The sequence below is a fragment of the Chiloscyllium plagiosum genome, unplaced genomic scaffold (genome assembly GCF_037043375.1).
Source record: "Chiloscyllium plagiosum isolate Xiang-an unplaced genomic scaffold, Cpla_swu_hap1 HiC_scaffold_25, whole genome shotgun sequence".
In the NCBI taxonomy this organism is placed as follows: domain Eukaryota; kingdom Metazoa; phylum Chordata; class Chondrichthyes; order Orectolobiformes; family Hemiscylliidae; genus Chiloscyllium; species Chiloscyllium plagiosum.
The window spans coordinates 62,960,639-62,980,597 of record NW_028270163.1 but is presented as its reverse complement, the minus strand read 5'-3'; the positions used below and the strand labels follow the sequence as shown (position 1 = coordinate 62,980,597).

Sequence of the window (19,959 nt, the reverse complement as noted above, 5' to 3'; positions counted from 1 at the left end):
GGAGCAAGTAACTTGCATCCTGACTGCCAAAATCCTGTAGATGCCTACACGTGAATACTCCCAGTTGCCTGGATGAGGACAAAGCAGCCCACTTGATTATCACTTCCATCCACTGACACTTTGTACACTGCTACTGTCTACAAGATGCACTGCAGAAATTCGCCAACGATCCTTAACACCTTTCAGACCTGCGATTACGGCCGTCGAGGAGGCTACGAGAAGCAGGTACGTGGAAATCCACCACCTGCGAGTCCCCCATTCAAGCCGCTTCCCATCCTGAATTGGAAGTATGTCACTGTTCCTTCAGTGTTGCTGGGTGGAAGTCCTGAAATTCCCTCCCTAATAATATTGTGGGTCAACCTACAGCACATGGTCTGCAGCGGTTCAGGAAGGCAGCTTACAGCCACCACCTCACGGGCGACAAGGACAGGAAATAAATTCTGAAACAGCCAGATACGTCTATGTCCTATGAGTAAATAAAAATCCTTGATTGTCTGGGGGTAGTTAAGAGTAAACCACAGATTTGGATTTGGAGTCACAAATATGTCAGACTGGGTCAGGCCACCAAATTTGCCTGTCCGAAGAACCTAGTGAACCAGATGGGTTTTTACAGAAATTGATAAATTACAGGCATGACATTGTTGGCCTTTCTTGTTTGACAGTGATTTCTCCTGCAGCGTTTACTGGTGTCTGTGAGCAGCATTTGTACCTTCCCTCTGTCTGATTCCAAATGTGACTGAATTCTTAGTTTGAAATTCCAGCACTGATTTTGCCCCATTATCTGATTTTGCCCCATTATCTGATTTTGCCCCATTATCTGATTTTGCCCCATTATCTGATTTTGCCCCATTATCTGATTTTGCCCCATTATCTTACTGACTCCATGTGTAACACGGAGGTTGTTGTTCACCTTCCTTCTGGTCACTCCAGTTACTCCTCCATCATCAGCTCCTACTCCCTTCAGTCCTACCACCTCCCCCACTCTATCACCTTTGGATATTCACTCTCCTTTCTCCCTCCGAGACTATTTCCTCATTTCTCTTTGTTCCTCCCCTCCTTCCCTCTCCCCCTCCCCTCTTCCTTTCCCTGTCTGTCTCCCCTCTCCCCCTCCCCTCTTCCTTTCCCTGTCTGTCTCCCTCCTTCCCCTCTCCTCCTTCCCCTCTCCCTCCTTCCCTCTCCCTCCTTCCCCTCTCCCTCCTTCCCCTCTCCCTCCTTCCCCTCTCCCTCCTTCCCCTCTCCCTCCTTCCCCTCTTTTCCTCCCCTCTCCCTCCTTCCCTCCCCTCTCCCTCTTTCCCCTCCCCTCTCCCTCCTTCCCTCCCCTCTCCCTCCTTCCCTCCCCCTCTCCCTCTTTTCCTCCCCTCTCCCTCCTTCCCCTCTTTTCCTCCCCTCTCCCTCCTTCCCTCCCCTCTCCCTCTTTCTCCTCAGTCTGTCTCTGTCCCCCTCTCGTTGCCATCCCTCCGCGTCCCCTGTTGCTGGGTAACAGTCAGGGGCTTGTTGTTATTGGTCAGTGCAGTGAGAGTGACAAGTTCCTTATCCAATGGAGTGTTTGCTGCCGCTGGATTGGCTGCGCCCTCTGGTAACAATGGTCCCTAGTGACGGTTGCTATGGAAGGGGGCGTGTCCAGGGGAGCGGTGTCTCCGGCTCTGGCCCCGGTCCCAGGCTCCGGCCACTGGCCGCTCACTCGGAGCCGCAGCGTGCAGCAGTGTCCGGAGAGCGGCCCTCCCAGCGGCGACATGTCGGTCACCATCAGCCTCTTCGATTTGGCCAATTTGTCCATCAGCCACCCCGAGCCCGGGGATGGTCAACTTCCTGGCGCTCCACTCCCTGCTGCATGCTATCCTGAAGACCCTGGGCATCCAGCATGTCCAGACCGAGCAAACCCGAGCTCTTCAAGCTGCTGGACAATACAGGGCAGAGCCCCGCTGGACAGCAGCCCCCAGACCCTACAGCAGCAGCAGCAACTGCTGAGGCCAGAGCCCCGTGCCACCAGGAGTCGGGGGCCCATACCTACAGCTGGAGGAGAAGCTGCGGGATGTGCAACAGCAAGTGCAGGAACTGAGCAGGCTGCCCACTGGCATGGAGCTACTGGAGAGCAGCAAGAAAACATGGCAAGTCTGTGCAAGATATGTGGAACCTACTGCAACTCCGCAAGAACACCGAGACCAACAAGGAAGGGGTTGACAAGGTAATGCCCGCCCTCTGGAAGATAGAGGATTTTTGGGGGGTGGGTGGGTATTAAATAGCAGGAGCCCCAACAGTGTGGCGGAAAGACACCTCCTTTTCCCTTCGCTCCTTGGTGCTGAATGTGGGCTGTAGATGATGGATATCCATCATGTCTTGCTATTGGTAAAGGGAAATAAAACTAGGGAGATGTGAAAAACTCTAACACAGGGTAAGGAATGGCAGTCTTGATCATAAATATCGGTGAGGAAGGTACAAAAAATGATTGTGTGTGAACAATGCTTGATTAACAACTCCAGCTGGGTTTGGAAAGGTGGGCATTACTGTGTAGAGAAACTGTTCAACTAGGCACAGTAAAATACCCAGGGAAGACTGCAACACAGAGGCAACTAATTTATTCTGGTTTTGACAGAATTTTTTTCTCATACACAAGAAGAACTGTTGTGTTTATTAGCCTAAAGGAGCCTTCCACATCCATCAAAGTTTCACCTGCACATCCACTAATATCATTCATTGTATCTGTTTGCTCCCGATGCGGTCTCCTCTACATTGGGGGAGACTGGGCGCCTCCTAGCAGAGCGCTTTAGGGAACATCTCCGGGACACCCGCACCAATCAACCAAACCGCCCCGTGACCCAACATTTCAACTCCCCCTCCCACTCTGCCGAGGACATGGAGGTCCTGGGCCTCCTTCACCGCCGCTCCCTCACCACCAGACGCCTGGAGGAAGAACGCCTCATCTTCTGCCTCGGAACACTTCAACCCCAGGGCATCAATGTGGACTTCAACAGTTTCCTCATTTCCCCTTCCCCACCTCACCCCAGTTCCAAACTTCCAGCTCAGCACTGTCCCCATGACTTGTCCTACCTGCCTATCTTCTTTTCCCATCTATCCACTTCAACCCTCTCGCCGCCCCCGACCTATCACCTTCATTCCCCTCCCCCACTCACCTATTGTACTCTATGCTACTTTCTCCCACCCCCACCCTCCTTTCACTTATCTCTCCACCCTTCAGGCTCTCTGCCTGTATTCCTGATGAAGGGCTTTTGCCCGAAAAGTCATTTTTACTGCACCTCGGATGCTGCCTGAACTGCTGTGCTCTTCCACCACCACTAATCCAGAATCCAGGGTTTAGATGTTTCAGTAAGAACAGAGAAGATGGTAAAAGAGGGAGAGGTGTGGCCTTGTTGGTCAAGGACAGTATTGCAGTTGCAGAAAGGAAGTTTGGGGACTCGTCAACTGAAGTAGTATGGGCTGAGGTTAGAAACAGGAAAGGAGAGGTCACCCTGTTGGGAGTTTTCTATAGGCCTCCGAATGGTTCCAGAGATGTAGAGGAAAGGATAGCAAAGATGATTCTTGATAGGAGTGAGAGAGACCGGGTAGTTGTCATGGGGGGACTTCAACTTTCCAAATATTGACTGGGAACACTATAGTACGAGTACTATGGATGGGTCAGTTTTTGTCCAGTGTGCGCAGGAGGGCTTCCTGACACAGTATGTAGACAGGCCAACAAGGGGCGAGGCCACATTAGATTTGGTACTGGGTAATGAGCCCGGCCAGGTGTTAGATTTGGAAGTAGGTGAGCACTTTGGTATTAGCAATCACAATTCTGTTATGTTTACTTTAGTGATAGAAAGGGACAGGTGTATACCACTGGGCAAGAGTTACAGCTGGGGGAAAGGCAATTACGATGTGATTAGGCAAGATTTAGGAAGCATAGGATGAGGAAGGGAAACTGCAGGGGATGGACACATTAGAAATGTGGAGCTTATTCTAGGAAAAAGCTCCTGTGTGACCTAGATAAGTATGTACCTGTCAGGCAGGGAGGAAGCTGTAGAGTGTGGGAGCCGTGGTTACGAAGGAAGTGGAATCTCTGGTCAAGAGGAAGAAGAAGGCTTATGTTAGGATGAGATGGTGAAGGCTCAGTTAGGGCGCTTGAGGGTTACAAGGTAGCCAGGAAAGACCTAAAGAGAGAGCTCAGAGGAGCCAGGAGGAGACATGAGAAGTTGTTTGCGAATAGGATTAGAGTAAACCCTAAGGCTTTCTATAGGTATTTAAGGAATAAAAGAATGACGAGAGTAAGATTAGGGCCAATCAAGGATAGTATTGGGATGTTGTGTGTGGAGTCAGAGGAGATAGGGGGAAGCACTAAATGAATATTATTCAACAGTATTTACTCTAGAAAACGACAATGTTGTCGAGGTGAATACTGAGATACAGGCTACTAGACGAGGTGGGATTGAGGTTCACAAGGAAGAGGTATCAGAAATCCTGCAGAGTGTGAAAATAGGTAAGCCCCCTGGGCCGGATGGGATAGAACATAGAACATAGAAGAATACAGCGCAGTACAGGCCCTTTGGCCCTCGATGTTGCGCCGATCCAAGCCCACCTAACCTATACTAACCCACTATCCTCCATATACCTATCCAATGCCCACTTAAATGCCCATAAAGAGGGAGAGTCCACCACTGCTACTGGCAGGGCATTCCATGAACTTACGACTCGCTGAGTGAAGAACCTACCCCTAACTTCAGTCCTATATCTACCCCCCCTTATCCTGGGATCTATCCTGGGATCCTCTGGGAAGCCAGGGAGGAGATTGCCAAGTCTTTGGCATTGATCTTTAAATCGTCATTGTCTACAGGAATAGTGCCAGAAGACTGGAGGATAGCAAATGTGGTTCCCCTGTTCAAGAAGGGGAGTAGGGACAATCCTGGTAATTATAGACCAGTGAGCCTTCAGTTGTTGGTAAAGTGTTGGAAAAGGTTATAAGAGACAGGATTTATAATCTTCTAGAAAAGAATAATTTGATTAGGGATAGTCAGCACAGTTGTGTGAAGGGTAGGTCGTGCCTCACAAACCTTATGGAGTTCTTTGAGAAGGTGACCAAACAGGTAGATGAGAGTAAACCGGTTGATGTGGTGTATATGGATTTCAGCAAGGCGTTCGATAAGGTTCCCCACAGTAGGCTATTGTACAAAATGCGGAGGAATGGGATTGTGGGAGATATAGCAGTTTGGATCAGTAATTAGCTTGCTGAAAGAAGACAGAGAGTGGTGGTTGATGGGAAATGTTCATCCTGGAGTCCAGTTACTAGTGGTGTACCACAAGGGTCGGTGTTGGGTCCACTGCTGTTCGTCATTTTTATAAATGACCTGGATGAGGGTGTAGAAGGGTGGGTTAGTAAATTTGCAGATGACACTAAGGTCTGTGGAGTTGTGGATAGTGACGAAGGATGTTGTAGTTTACAGAGAGACATAGATAAGCTACAGAGCTGGGCTGAGAGGTGGCAAATGGAGTTTAATGTGGACAAGTGTGAGGTGATTCACTTTGGTCGGAGTAACCGGAATGCAAAGTACTGGGCTAATGGTAAGATTATTGGTAGTGTAGGTGAGCAGAGAGATCTCAGTATCCAGGTACACAGATCCTTGAAAGTTGCCACCCAGGTTGACAGGGTTGTTAAGAAGGCATATAGTGTTTAGCTTTTATTAATAGAGGGATCGAGTTCCGGAACCAGGAGGTTATGCTGCAGCTGTACAAAACTCTGGTGTGGCCGCACTTAGAGTATTGTGTACAGTTCCAGTCACCGCATTATAAGAAGGATGTGGAAGCTTTGGAAAGGGTGCAGAGGAGATTTACCAGGATGTTGCCTGGTATGGAGGGAAGGTCATATGAGGAAAGGCTGAGGGACCTGAGGCTGTTCTCGTTAGAGAGAAGAAGGTTGAGAGGTGACTTAATAGAGACATATAAGATAATCAGAGGATTAGATAGGGTGGAGTGGGAGAGCCTTTTTCCAAGAATGGTGACGGTGAGCACGAGGGGGCATAGCTTTAAATGGAGGGGTGATAGATATAGGACAGATGTCAGAGGTAGTTTCTTTAGTCAGAGAGTAGTAAGGGTATGGAATGCTGTGCCTGCAATGGTAGTAAATGTGCCACCTTTAAGTACATTTAAGTCGTCATTGGACAAGCATATGGATGTACATGGAGTAGTGCAGGTGGGATGGGCTTCAGATTGGTATGACAGGGCGGGGCAACATCGAGGGCCGAAGGGCCTGTACTGCGCTGTAATGTTCTATGATCTATGTTCTAAGTTTTTTCCCTCAGAGGGCTGGTGAAGAAGGTAGTGATGGACTTGTGTATTTTTTTCTTTAAACCCTAGAATGGTAGAATTTTACAAAAGGAGACCTTTCAGTCCATCGTACCTGTACTGGACCCCAAATGAGCTACCCAGCTTACTCCAATCATCGTCTTATCTCCATAGAGCCTCCTTTTCATTTCTAAATATATATCCAGTTCTCTTTTGAAACCTCCAGTGGATTTCCCCTCCCCCACTCTCCCAGGCAGCACATTGCAAATCCTAATAACTCTGTAATTAAAGAAGATACTCCTCATCTGAGTTTGAGCTCTCTTGCTGACAGTCTTAAAATTGTGACCCTTAGTTACTGATATACCAGTTAGTTGAAACAGAATGCTCTTCTTTACCCTGTCAAAATCGCTCATAATTTTGAATACCTTAATAAGATCACCTCTTAATCTTCTCTGCTCCAGGGAGAATAAGCCCAATTCCTCTTATCTTTCCTTGAATCTAGTATCCTGGTATCATTCTGTGACAATACGATTTAGATATAGAAGGCTTCCATCAAAGGTCATTCATTGAAAAACATGAGGATAATGTTCCGTTATTGACTGCATTCTGCTGAGAAACACAAGGGGAATTTGAATAGTGTCTCTTGGATATGGATGCTATATTCCACTCTGAGGAAACGTGTTTCTTTAATGTGGAGGTGCCGGTGTTGGAAGTCAGAAGTCACATGACACCAGGTTATAGTCCAACAGGTTTATTTGAAATCACGAGCTTTCGGAGTGCTGCCCCTTCGTCAGGTGTGACTTCTGACTTTCCATGTCTTTAGAAAGAGTTTCCCCAACGTAAAGAGTTGATGTCTGCTGACAAAACTTGTAAGAGTATAGAATAACATTTGATTACAGTTCTCCCAGGAAGCTGTGTGTATGGAGCATGGGAAGAGACAAACAACACTAGTTTGGTTTCACTTTGAGCGAATGTGTGACTTATCCATGTTAAATATTGAAACAGACCAGACTTTTACTGCCCAGAATCAGGGGTATTGTTAAAAACAGCAGTGTTGATATCAACTCTAGTCTGGCTGAAGCAGGGTCAGTCAAACTACCTAGTTATCATTGGAGTCTGTATATGATGTATGTGCTAAATATATGGGATGATAGACTATAGCACCATCAATTAGTGAAGAGGTAATTCTAGGTAAAAAACAAGGCAGATTTTCAGTGCAATGTGATGTCATCAGTGTGGGTTCAATTCCCACACTGGCTGAGGTTACCATGAGGATTTTCTTGGTTAAACCACCATCAGTTGTCTCTCTGATGAGAGAGCAGCCCTTTGGTCTTGTAAAACTAGGGCAACTTTACTTTTACATATTAAAATGAACCAGCATCATGAAAAGGTAACAAAACCTGTAGCTCAGACGAGTAAAGACACCAACAAAAGATGATTATGGAGAACAGAGAATGTTAGAATGATGTGCTTCAATGGTTTATAACAATGAGCTTTGTTGCTTCAGCATCTACAGGAGAACATCAGACAGAAAACCACAACGGTGCGATGGACATATAAACTAAACAAACCTCTTGTTTTGTTCTCCAAGGCTATTTCACAATTTGTCACAAAGCCTGGGACTTGATCCAGACAGAGACAGTTTTGTATTGTTGACATAATGCATTTTGAACAAACCTTTGAACAGAGAACGAGCTCAGGTGGATACATCATATCTTGTGATATTATTGAAGGAAGAGCATGCTGTTCTAAACAGAGTTAATCCCTGAAATCTTATCCTGTAACACAAAATATTCACTAGTTCTAGCTATAGTGTGACCTTGCATCACGAACATTCACTGCTTATTTTGTCTATAAAAAGGTGGTCACACTCCAATCAGTCTTCCTTGGCCCCTTTACCATCACATTGGCAGCATCCTCCAAGAAGACCAATACATTGTGATCACAATGCCCTCTACCTCCACTAGAAGATCTCATGTGCTCTCTGATCAGCCTCATCTTCCGTTGACCCCAATTCTAAAGTGTGTATGCTTCTAAAATCCTTTGGTGTTTCCTTTTGTATTACTTACATCCCTTCTTTTCCCTTTCCACTCCTTTCTTCTGTCCCTTCTCCACCGCCCCCCACCCCCCCATTCTCCTGTACTCCCATAATTCAGCTTTGTCCTGTCCTGTTTTATGGATCTAACATTTTTATTTTTACCTTCACTTAATTAGAGAATTCCAAGTTTGTATTCTCTTTCTTTCTCCTCTCTATTCAGGAGAATTGAAGTCTCAGAAAGAGCAAAGCAATTGTCTTTGGACCCCACTGCAAACACTCTTTGCCAGGCAGTGACTCCAAGTCGATCCCTAACCACTGTCTGTTGAACCACATTGTTCATTTTGTTTGCCTCCAAGATGACCCCATGTTCCCTCCATATCATGGGCTTGTTTCAAAATTGGGAAATCTGTCTCAGAATAGTTGGACATACTCACAAAATCATTCCTTATGGACAACGTCCCAGAGAATACCATGTCCAGTAGAAGTAGGTCATTCAGCCCACTGATTCTGGATTAATGATGCTGGAAGAGCACAGTAGTTCAGGCAGCATCCAAGGGAAACTGCTCCTTCGGATACTGCCTGAACTGCTGTGCTCGTCCAGCACCACTAATCCAGAATCTGGTTTCCAGCACCTGCAGTCATTGTTTTTACCTTATTCAGCCCACTGAGTCTGCTCTGCCATTCAGTGAGACTGTGGCTAATCTAATCGCCCTTGACTCCATTTTCCTGACTTTTCCCCATAATGCTTGATTTCCCCTTACTGACTAAAGAAATCTGTCTATCTGTCTTGAATCAGAATGACCCGGTCTTTACAGGTCTCTGTGGTAAAGAATTCGATAGATTCACTACCTTCTGTCTTAAGCAGAGCAAACACTAACTCACATTATGACATGTGTCCCTGGGCTCTCCCACAATGAAGAAAAAGCCTTTCCACACTTACCTTGACAAGGTCCCTAAGAGCCTTGTATGTTTCAAGAGGATGGCCTCTCATTCTAAATTCCAAGAAGTACAAGCCTAATCCACTCACCCTCTCCACACCCTGGATCAGCTCAGTAAACCTTCTCTGGACTGTCTCCAATGCCAGTCATGATCATATTGAATGGTGGTGCAGGCTCGTAGGGCAGAATGGCCTACTCCTGCATCTATTGTCTATATTTTTCCTTAGATAAGGAGCCCAAAGCAGTTAACAGTATGTTAGCTTTGGGCTGACGAGTCATTGTATAGTTTTAACAAGACTTCCTCATTTTTAATATTCCATTCCTTTGAAATAAAAGCCACTGTTCCATTTGCCTTCCCTATTATCCACTAAAGTTGGGTGCTAGCTTTTAGTGGTTCAGGCATGAGGATACCCAAATCCCTCTGTCTTTCTCTATTTATATAACATTCAGCTTAGTTTTCCTGCCCAAGTGTGTATTCTTACTTTTCCACAATAAAGTATATTCCATCTGTCAAACGTTTACCCACACAGTTAACCTGTCTGTATCCCCCTGCAAACTGATTCATCCTCTCCACCTGCCTCCCCAACCCACATCAGCTGCAAAACTGGAGATAGTAAATTCACTTTCCTCATCCATATCTTGTATATAGTTGAGGTGCCTGAACTGATTTGTGTGGCACTCCACTAGTTTCAGGTTGCCATCCTGAAAATGCCCCGTCGACTCCAACTCTTGTTAGTTAGCCAGTTGTCTATCTATGCTAATATACAGCTGCCAACACCATTGACTTTCATCTTAAGTAGATGGCTATATAGTACCTTATCAAAGGCTTTCTGAAAATCCAAATATGGCATCCACCACTCCTCATTTATCTATCCTGCTTGTTAGCACCTCAAATTATAGCAAATTTGCCAGATACCATTTCCCCTTCATGAAACAATGCTGACTGTCCTTGATCTTTTTATGTATTTCTAAATGCTCTATTAGATTCTTTATTATAGACATAACATTTTGTTCAATAACACAGGCATTAAGCTAATTGGTCGATAGCTTCTTGTTTTTTTTCAATCTCCTTTAGTAGAGCTACAGGGATCAAGCACCGAGTGGACTGTTAGCAGGAACCTTCTGTGCCAATGGCATGGTCAGCATTGGTTCTTAAGGTATTCTTTCATCTTGTATCAGAGCCTCATTCTTGATTCTCCAGCTGGAGCGATCTTCATTTATTCCCAGATTCTACCCTACAACACTGATGCAGCTGTCCAAGACTTTACCCTCTCTCATTCTCTGAGTGGAGTCCTGGAGCTCTTCATATTCACAGCTGCCTCTGGCCCTTCCAATGGGTGGTGTTGAGGTCATGGTATTGTAACTGGAACAAACTGTCCAGAGACCCAAGTTAATTGCTTTAAAGATATGGGAGGTGATAGGATTTGAATTCAATTAATAAAACTGGAATTAAAAGCTAATTTCATGGTCATCTCAGTAATGTGATCAATTAGAAGCATATCTGACACATAGGAAGATGGATGTGATTGTTGGAGGTCAGTCATCTCAGCTCCAGGGCATCTCTGCAGGAGTCCCTCAGGGTAGTGTCCTCGGCCTAACTATCTTCAGCTGCTTCATCAATGACCTTCCCTCTGTCATAAGGTGGGATGTGAGGATGTTCACTGATGATTGCACAATGTTCAGCACCATTTGCGACTCCTCAGATACTGAAGCAATCCATGTCCAAATACAACAAGATCCAGGCTTGGGCCAACAAATGGCAAGTAACATTCATGCCACACAAATGCCAGGCTATGACCATTACCAACCAGAAACAATATAACCATTACCCCTTGATATTCAATTGTGTTACCATTACTGAATCCCCCACTATCAACATCCTGTGAGTTATCATTCATCAGAAACTCAACTGGGCTCACCAATTAAGTGCAATGGCTACAGGAGTATGTCATAGGCTGGACATACTGCGGCGAGTAACTCATCTCCTGGCATCCCAAAGTCTGTCCATCATCTACAAGGCACAAGTTAGGTGTGTGATGGAATACTCCCCACTTGCCTGGATCGGTGCAGCCCCAACAACACTCAAGGAACTTGACACCATCCAAGCACAACATTGACAAACATCCACTACCCCCATCACCGGCGCTCAGTAGCAGTAGTGTGTACTATCTACAAGATGTGCTGCAGAAATTCACTAAAGATCCTATGACCACTTCCAAACCTATGACCACTTCCATCTAGAAGGACAAGGGAAGCAGAGACATGGGAACCCTCTGCAAGTACCCCTCCAAGCCACTTACCATCCTGACTTGGAAATATATTGCCATTCCTTTACTGTCATTGGGTCAGAATCCTGAAATTCCCTCCCGAAGAGCATTGTGGGTTAACCCACAGCAGATAGACTGCAGCGGTAGAAGAAGGCAGCTCACTCCCACCTTCTCAAGGGGAAACTAGCCAGAGTCAGCTCGGCCATTCAATCATGGCCGATATTTCTCAATCCATTCCCCTGCCTTCACCCATAACCTTTGATCCCCTTACTAATCTAAACCCATCTATCTATGTCTGACTTAAATATACTCAACGACTTGGCCTTCGCAGCCCTCTGCAGTAATGTGATCCACAGGTTCCCCACCCTCTGGCTGAAGAAATTCCTCCTCATCTCCATTCTAAAGGGTTATCTCTTCACTCTGAGGCTGTGCCCTTGGGCCCTAGTCTCTCCCACTCGTGGAAACATCTTCTCCACGTCCACTCTATCCAGGCCTCTCAGTATTCAATAAGGTTTAATGAGATCCCAACTCATCCTTCACAACTCCATTGCGTACAGAACCTGAATCCTCAACCTTTCCTCATATGACAAGCCCTTCATCTGCGGGATCGTTCTTGTGAACTTCCTCTGGACCCCCTCCAATGCTAGCACATCTGTCCTTAGATACAGGGCCCAAAACTGCTCATAATATTCCAAATGCAGTCTGACCAGAGCCTTATACAGCCTCAGCAGTACATCCCTGCTCTTGTAATCTAGTCCTTTCGAAATCAATGCTAACATTGTATTTGCCAACCGCCAACTGAACCTGCACGTTAACCTTAAGAGAATCCTGAATGAGCACACCCAAGTCCCTTTACTCTTCAGATTTCCAAAACCTTTCCCCATTTAGACATAGAAAATAGTCTATTCTTCCTACCAAAGTGCATAACCTCTCACTTGCCCTCATCATATTCCATCTGCCACTTCTTTGCTCACTCTTAGCCTGTCTAAGTCCTTCTACAGCCTCCCCACTTCCTCAACACCTACCTGTCCCTCCACCTATCTTTGTGTCATTTGCAAACTTAGCGACAATGTCCTCAGTTCCTTCATCTAAATCCACAGCAACATGATTGACTCTTAACTACCCTCTGAAATGACCTAATTTCACAGCAATTAGGAATAGGTAACAAATACTGACCTTGTCAAAAATCCCACGTCAGTAAAATTATTTAAAAGAAAATCAAAACCTTCACTTTTGGTGATGATTCTGAATTCAACTTATTGTAAATCTACACTCAGCTAATATTTCATCCCCATTTCATGCCTCTCTGGAAAACTCACACATTTCTGTGTTTCCCCAGTTCTCAGACCCAGTGGCTGGTAGCTGCTTGATCTCCTGTTTTTTTCTGAATGATTAACTGTTATCTTTTCACTTCATTGCAATAATTTACTTCCAACATGTCTTTGAAATGCAATTATTTTCAATACAATCATAATTAATTAATCATTTTTAATTACTATACTCATAGTGTGAAGAAGAGTTCCTCTCCAAATCCAAGACTCCCCTCCTCATAATTATTGCATATACTGGTTAGCACTGCTGCCTCACAGCACCAGGGACCCAGGTTCGATTCCTGCCTCGGGTGACTCTCTGTGTGGAGTTTGCACATTCTCCCCGTGTCTGCGTGGGCACCCTCCGGGTGCTCCGGTTTCCCCCACAATCCAAAAATGTCCAGGCTAGGTTAGCCATGGGAAGTGCAGGGTTACAGGGATAGAGTAGGGGAGTGGGTCTGGGTGAGTCGGTGTGGATGTGGTGGGCCAAATGGTCTGTTTCAATGTTGTATGGGAATCTATGATTCTACATGAACCTTTGTTTTACTCCCTTTCATGAGGTTCTCGAGTCAAACAGCAAGGAAACAGGCCCTTTGGTCCAACGTGCCCGTGTCAATCAAACTTCCCAAATTAAACTAGTCCCACTTGCCTGTGTTTGGCCCATTTGCCTCTAAACCTTTCCTAATCATGTGCATGTCCAAATGTGTTTTAAATATTGTAATTGGACCTTCATCTACCACTTCCTCAGGCAGTTCATTTCCACACACCAACCAGCCTCTTTGTTTAAAAGTTCCTGCTCAGGTCCTTTTTAAATCTATCTTCTCTCCCTGTAAAAAAAAGCCCTCTAGTTTGGAACTCCCCTGCCCTAGGGAAAAGACATTTGCTATTCACCTTATCTGTGCTCCTCAAGACCTTATAACCTTTATAGTGTAAGAAATCCCAACTTACCCAGCCTGGCAACATCCTGGTAAGTCTTTTCTGAACTTGCTCCAATTTAATAATATCCTTTCATAGCAGGGCAGCCAAAACTATATATAGTTCTCCAGAAAAGGTCTCACCAATGTCCCGTAAAACCTCAATAATGACATCCCCAACTTCTATACTCTGGTCTGAGCAATGAGGCAAGTGTGCTAAACACCTTCTTAGCCCCCCTGTTCAAATGTGATGCAACTTTCAAAGAACTTTGTATCTGAACCCCTAGGTCTCTGTTCCACAACATGACCCAGGACATTACCATTAACTGTATAAGTGCTGCCTGTGTTTGTTTTACCAAAATGCAATACATCACCTTTATCCATCTGCCACTTCTCAGCCCATTGGCCCAGTTGATCAAGATCCATTTATAATCTTAGATAATCTTCTTCACTTTCCACCAATTTTGGTGTAATCCACAAACTTACTAACCATGCTTCCTAAATTCTCACTCAAATCATTTATATAAATGCCAAACAAACGTGGACCCAGCACCGATCCCTGTTGAACACCTGGATGTAGGTTTGCTCAGAGTTGGAAGGGTTCATTTTCAGACGTTTCGTCACCGTGCTAAGTAACAGCATCAGTGAGCCTCCGGTGAAACGCTGTTGATATGACCCACTTTCTATTTATATGTTTAGGTTTCCTTGGGTTAGTGATGCCATGTTCTCTGGCGATGTCATTTCCTGTTCTTTTTCTCAGAGGGTGGTAAATGGGATCCAAGTCAATGTGTTTGTTGATAGATTTCCGGTTGGAATGCCATGCTTCTAGGAATTCTTGTGTGTGTCTCTGTTTGGCTTGTCCTAGGATGGATGTGTTGTCCCAGTCAAAGTGGTGTCCTTCCTCATCCATATGTGAGGGTACTAGTGAGAGAGGGTCATGTTTTTTTGTGGTTAGTTGATGTTCATGTATCCTGGTGGCTAGTTTTCTGCCTGTTTGTCCAATGTAGTGTTTGTTACAGTCCTTGCAGGGTATTTTGTAAATGACATTAGTTTTGCTTGTTGTCTGTATGGGGTCTTTCAAGTTCATTAGCTGCTGTTTTAGTGTGTTGGTGGGTTTGTGGGCTACCATGATGCCAAGGGGTCTGAGTAGTCTGGCAATCATTTCTGAGATGTCTTTGATGTAGGGGAGAGTGGCTAGGGTTTCTGGACGCGTTTTGTCTGCTTGTTGGGGTTTGTTGCTGAGAAATCGGTGGACTGTGTTCATTGGGTACTCGTTCTTTTTGAATACATTGTATAGGTGATTTTCCTCTGCTCTGCGTGGTTCCTTTGTGCTGCAGTGTGTGTTGGCTCGTTGAAATAATGTTCTGATGCAGCTTCGTTTGTGGGTGTTGGGATGATTGCTTCTGTAGTTGAGTATTTATCACAGTGGCTCAGTGGTTAGCACTGCTGCCTCACAGCACCAGGGTCCCAGGTTTGATCCCAGCCTCAGGCGACTGTCTGTGTGGAGTTTGCACATTCTCCCTGTGTCTGCGTGGGTTTCCTCCGGGTGCTTCAGGCTCCTCTCACAGTCCAAAGATGTGCAGATTAGGTGAATTGGCCATGCTAAATTGCCCGTAGGTTAGGTGTGTTAGTCAGAGGGGAATGGGTCTGGGTGGGTCACTCTTCGGAGGGTCGGTGTGGACTGATTAGGCCGAAGGGCCTGTTTCCACACTGTAGGGAATGTAATCTAATCTAATTTGGTCCATATGTGTTGTTTTCCTGTCGACGCTGGTTTGAAGTTCCCATTGGTGTTCGCTCTCCTGTGACATCTAGGAATGGCAGTTTGTTGTTGTTTTCCTCCTCTTCAGTGAATGTTATGCCAGTAATGGTACTACTGATGGTCTTAAAGGTTTCCTCTAATTTGTTTCGTTTAGTGATGATAAAGGTGTCGTCCACGTAGCGGACCCAAAGTTTGGGTTGGATCGAGTCTCTGCATTACAGCCTCTGCTAAGAACCCTGATATTGGAGATCGGTTGGTTTGTCTGTAGGTTTTGTTATTGAATGTGAAGTGGGTGGTAAGGCATAGGGCCACTAGCTTGATGATACTGTCCTTGCTGATGAAGTTGGTGGTGCTTGGCAGATGTGTCTTTGGGTCTTTTTAAACCAAAGGCACAACATTAGCACCCTCCAGTCCTCCAGCACCTTACCTGAGGCTGTAGATGGTGTAGATAATCTCTCCTAGGGGCCCTGCAATTTCTTTCCTAACTTCCCACAATGTCCTGGAATGCACTTGATCAGATCCCAGAGATTTGTCCACCTTTATGTTTTTTAAGACTTCCAGCATTCCCCTTCTGTAATATGGACTGTTTTATTTCCCTGAGTCCCCTAGCCTCCATGCCTTTCTCCATGGTGAATACTGATCCAAAATATTAATTTAGTATTTCTCCCATCTCCAGTGGTTTGACACATAGCCGACCTCATTAATCGTTAAGGAACCGTATGTGGGTGTGACTGGCCAGGTCAGCATTGTTACTCATGATTGCCTACAGGGTAGTTAAGAGTCACTCATATTGGTGTGGGTCTGGAGTCACATGTAGGCCAGACCAGATAAAGCAGATTTCCTTCCCTGAAGGACATGAATGAATTAGATGGGTTTTTATGACATGGTTGCCATTCGACTAGCTTTTTATTCTGGATTTTTTTGATTGAATTCAAATTTCACCATCTGCCATGGTAGGATTTGTGTCCCTGTTCCCAGAACATTACCCTGGAATTCTGGGCTATTAACCCACTGGCGTTACCCATATTCCTTCACCTGCTGCTATACCCAGTATTCCAGGTGTGGTCTCTGCAAAGCTCTATATCATTTCAACTCCTGTACCCAAATCCTGTTGTGATAAAAAACACACACCACTGGGGTTTTTAAATTGCTTTTAGTGCCTTCATGTTAAGTTTCAGCGAGTCGTGAACAAGGACAAAGTCTCTTTGAAGTTCAACACTTCCCTAGTCTCTCACCATTTAACATTCTCTATATGTTTTTCTACCAAAGTCGATAACCTTTCATTTCTCCACATTGTATTCCATCTGTCAATTTTTAGCCCACTCACTTATCCTCTCTAAATTCCCCTCAAAGTGTCTGAAACCTGTAGACAACTCCCACTCCCAGCTAGTTTGGTATCACTCACTAATTTGGATTTAGGATGATAAATAGTACATTTAATCCCCACATCTAATCATTCACACACATTGTGAATAGCTGAGTCACAAACACATTCCCATTTTTAAGTCTTGTTTACCTGTCTTTTTGACATGTTGATCCCCATTACGTGTTTCCTGTTTTAATGGGTTTGTCCTACAGGGATTTTATCTGCCAGCTCTGAATACTATCAGCCTGTTTCGGTGATTAATGCTCTGTAAGCCTCAGAGTTCTGTTGTAAAGTCCTGAGGGTACATGGTGTGGCTGTCGCTCCAGTACAGTAAACAAGGACTCTTGTTTCTCAGACAACATGTTATACTGACCCTTTCTGCCTCTGCAGATTGATGGAAAAGATTCTGGGGTTTTTTTTTGAAAAAGAGTCTCGTGTTGTTTTGGTATCCTGGCAACATCCAGCCGTGAGCCAGCACCACCACCATTAACTAGTTACTTATCTCAATTGTTATTTATAGACCTTGCTGAGTTTAGATTGGCTGCTGCTTTTAGCTACAAGACGATGGTGTCCATACCAGAGACAATGTTTTGTTGCCCTTCTACAATCTGCATCCATTGAAAACCCAACTTCAGATCACCTGATCTCATTACTTACTGGCCTCATTTTTAAACCGGGAGGACGGTTATAGCCATGTCCCTGGGGCCTGGGCCACACTGTCTAAAGCACAATTCAGCTAACCATCAACAGCCCCCCCCCCCCCCCCCCCCCCGCCCCACCCCCCCACACCAGCCCACAGTCACTCTCTCAAATTCACATGCACTCAAACACACTCTCACACGCGTGCGCACACATTCTCTCACATTCACATGCACGCACACATACACAGTTGCACACTTGCACACACAGACATACAGATAAACTCACACACACACACACACACTGTCACACACTCATGATCTGGCGCGCACGGTCACACTCACAAACACATTCCTTCCAAGTTGTTATTTGCTGGTTTTGCTGACATTGTTTTTCTCATAACACACAAAAACACAAAGTGCTGAAGAAACTCAGCCAGTCTGGCAGGGTCTGTGGAGGGAAAACAGAGTTAATGTTTCATGTTCAGTGACTCTTCTCCAGCACTTTCTGTTTTTCTGAGTTTCAGATCTCCAACATCTGCAGTTCTTTATTTTATTCTCTTTGTTAATTATTCTGCCATTCATACCTCCTCTGGTCTGTTTTTGCTTGTGCCATTCCACTCTCTTTGTCTCTGTCACTAACTTTTATTATTAAATATTTCCCACTTTTTACCCTTTCCGTGATCTTTTCTTTGGTTCCTCCCCCTCCCACTTTGCTTCAAATCTGGTAAATGTTGAACTTTCCCCAGTTCTAATGAATGGTCAGAGTAGAGATGTTAACTTCCTCTCCTATTTACTCTCTGTCCTGCTGAGTGTTTCAGCATTTTCTGTTTTACTCTGCTTCCTTCAGATTTCTATCACCCACCGTACTTCGCTTAAACAACTGGCCGAGAACTGAAATGCACCACAATTATTGTAACTATTTGAATTCTAAACAATGACAGTGAACATTCTAGGATGGAAAAGCTATCGAGTCTGAATGAAATTGCAATGCAGCAAGTGGGGATTAGTTTGAGAGGGAAGTGTAATAAATCTTTGTCACGGACAAGGATCAGGGTCGTGTGTGAATGAGAAAGGGGACTGTTTGTGGCTGTGGCTACTGGCAATGAGAAGATGGTAGTGAGGCAGCAACGTGGCCCACAGGTGGTAGAGGAAGGGAGGATTTGAGGTAATGTTAGGGATTTCTGGTCAGCTGGAGGGTTTCTGATTGGATGATGTCAAATGTCTTGAGTCTTTTTAGTAGACAAATAAAGAATATTGGGTCTCACACTGCCATGTGCCTTTTAGATGCTGGACAGGCTTTGAGAAACCACAAAGTGTATCGCTTATTTCTGAATTTCCTCCCCATTCCCTTTCAGCCGGGCAATCCACCTGGGGCTAGTTCAGTTTCCGGGGATCCCTGGGATGTTGATGCTGTTGATCATCATTGAGGGGTGGCTTGATTCTGTCTTGGTGGAGCTGGTCTCTGGAAATTATGGTTCAAATGTGATGGTTTTACTAGCATTGAGTAATTACCCTCATTTGTGACTGGATGTTATAAGGGCTGCAAAGCGCAGAACACAGAACATTGTAGCGTAGTACAGGCCCTTCAGTCTCGATGGTTGCGCCAACCTGTGGAACCAATCTGAAGCCTGTCTAGCCTACGCTATTCCATTCTCGTCCAAATGTCTATCCAATGACCATTTAAATGCCCTTAAAGTTGATGAGCCCACTACTGCTGCAGGCTGTGTGTTCCACGCCCCTACTACTCTCTGAGTAAAGAAACGACCTCTGACATCTGTTCTATAGCTATCACCCCCCAATTTAAAGCTATGTCCCCTCGTGCTCGCCATCACCATCCAAGGAAAAAGGCTCTCACTGTCCACCCTATCTAACCCTCTGATTATCTTAAAAGTCTCAATTAAGCCACCTCTCAACCTTCTCTCTAATGAAAACAGCCTCAAGTCCCTCAGCCTTTCCTCATAAGACCTTCCCTCCATACCAGGCAACATCCTCATAAATCTCCTCCGAACCCTTTCCAAAGCTTCCACATCCTTTCTATAATGCAGTGACCAGACCTGTACACAATACTCCAAATGCGGCCACACTAGAGTTTTGTACAGCTGCAGCATGACCTTGTGGCTCTAAAACTCAATCCCTCTACCAATAAAAGCTAACACACTGTATGCCTTCTTAACAACCATATCAAGCTGGGTGGCAACTTTCAGGGATCTATGTGCATGGACATCGAGATCTCTCTGCTCATCTACACTACCAAGAATCTTACCATTCTTTATTCCTGTTGCTCCTTCCAAAGTAAATCACCTCACACTTTTCCACATTAAACTTTATTTGCCACCTCTCAGCCCAGCTCTGCAGCTTATTTATGTCTCTCTGTAACCCGCAACATCCTTAAACACTATCCACAACTCCACCGACCTTAGTGTCATCCACAAATTTACTAACCCATCCTTCTATGC

The 19,959-nt window shown here is 45.2% G+C and overlaps 1 pseudogene across 1 annotated transcript in view; it reads left to right on the top strand.

Annotated features, from left to right (window-relative positions):
- The first annotated feature begins 1,487 nt into the window (after positions 1–1,487).
- The window catches only part of LOC122562327 (uncharacterized), a 171,956-nt pseudogene continuing 153,484 nt past the window's right edge, over positions 1,488–19,959 (top strand). The window contains exon 1 of the transcript XR_015761445.1: positions 1,488–2,185. The product of XR_015761445.1 is annotated as an uncharacterized LOC122562327 (transcript). The remainder of the gene's footprint in view (positions 2,186–19,959) is intronic.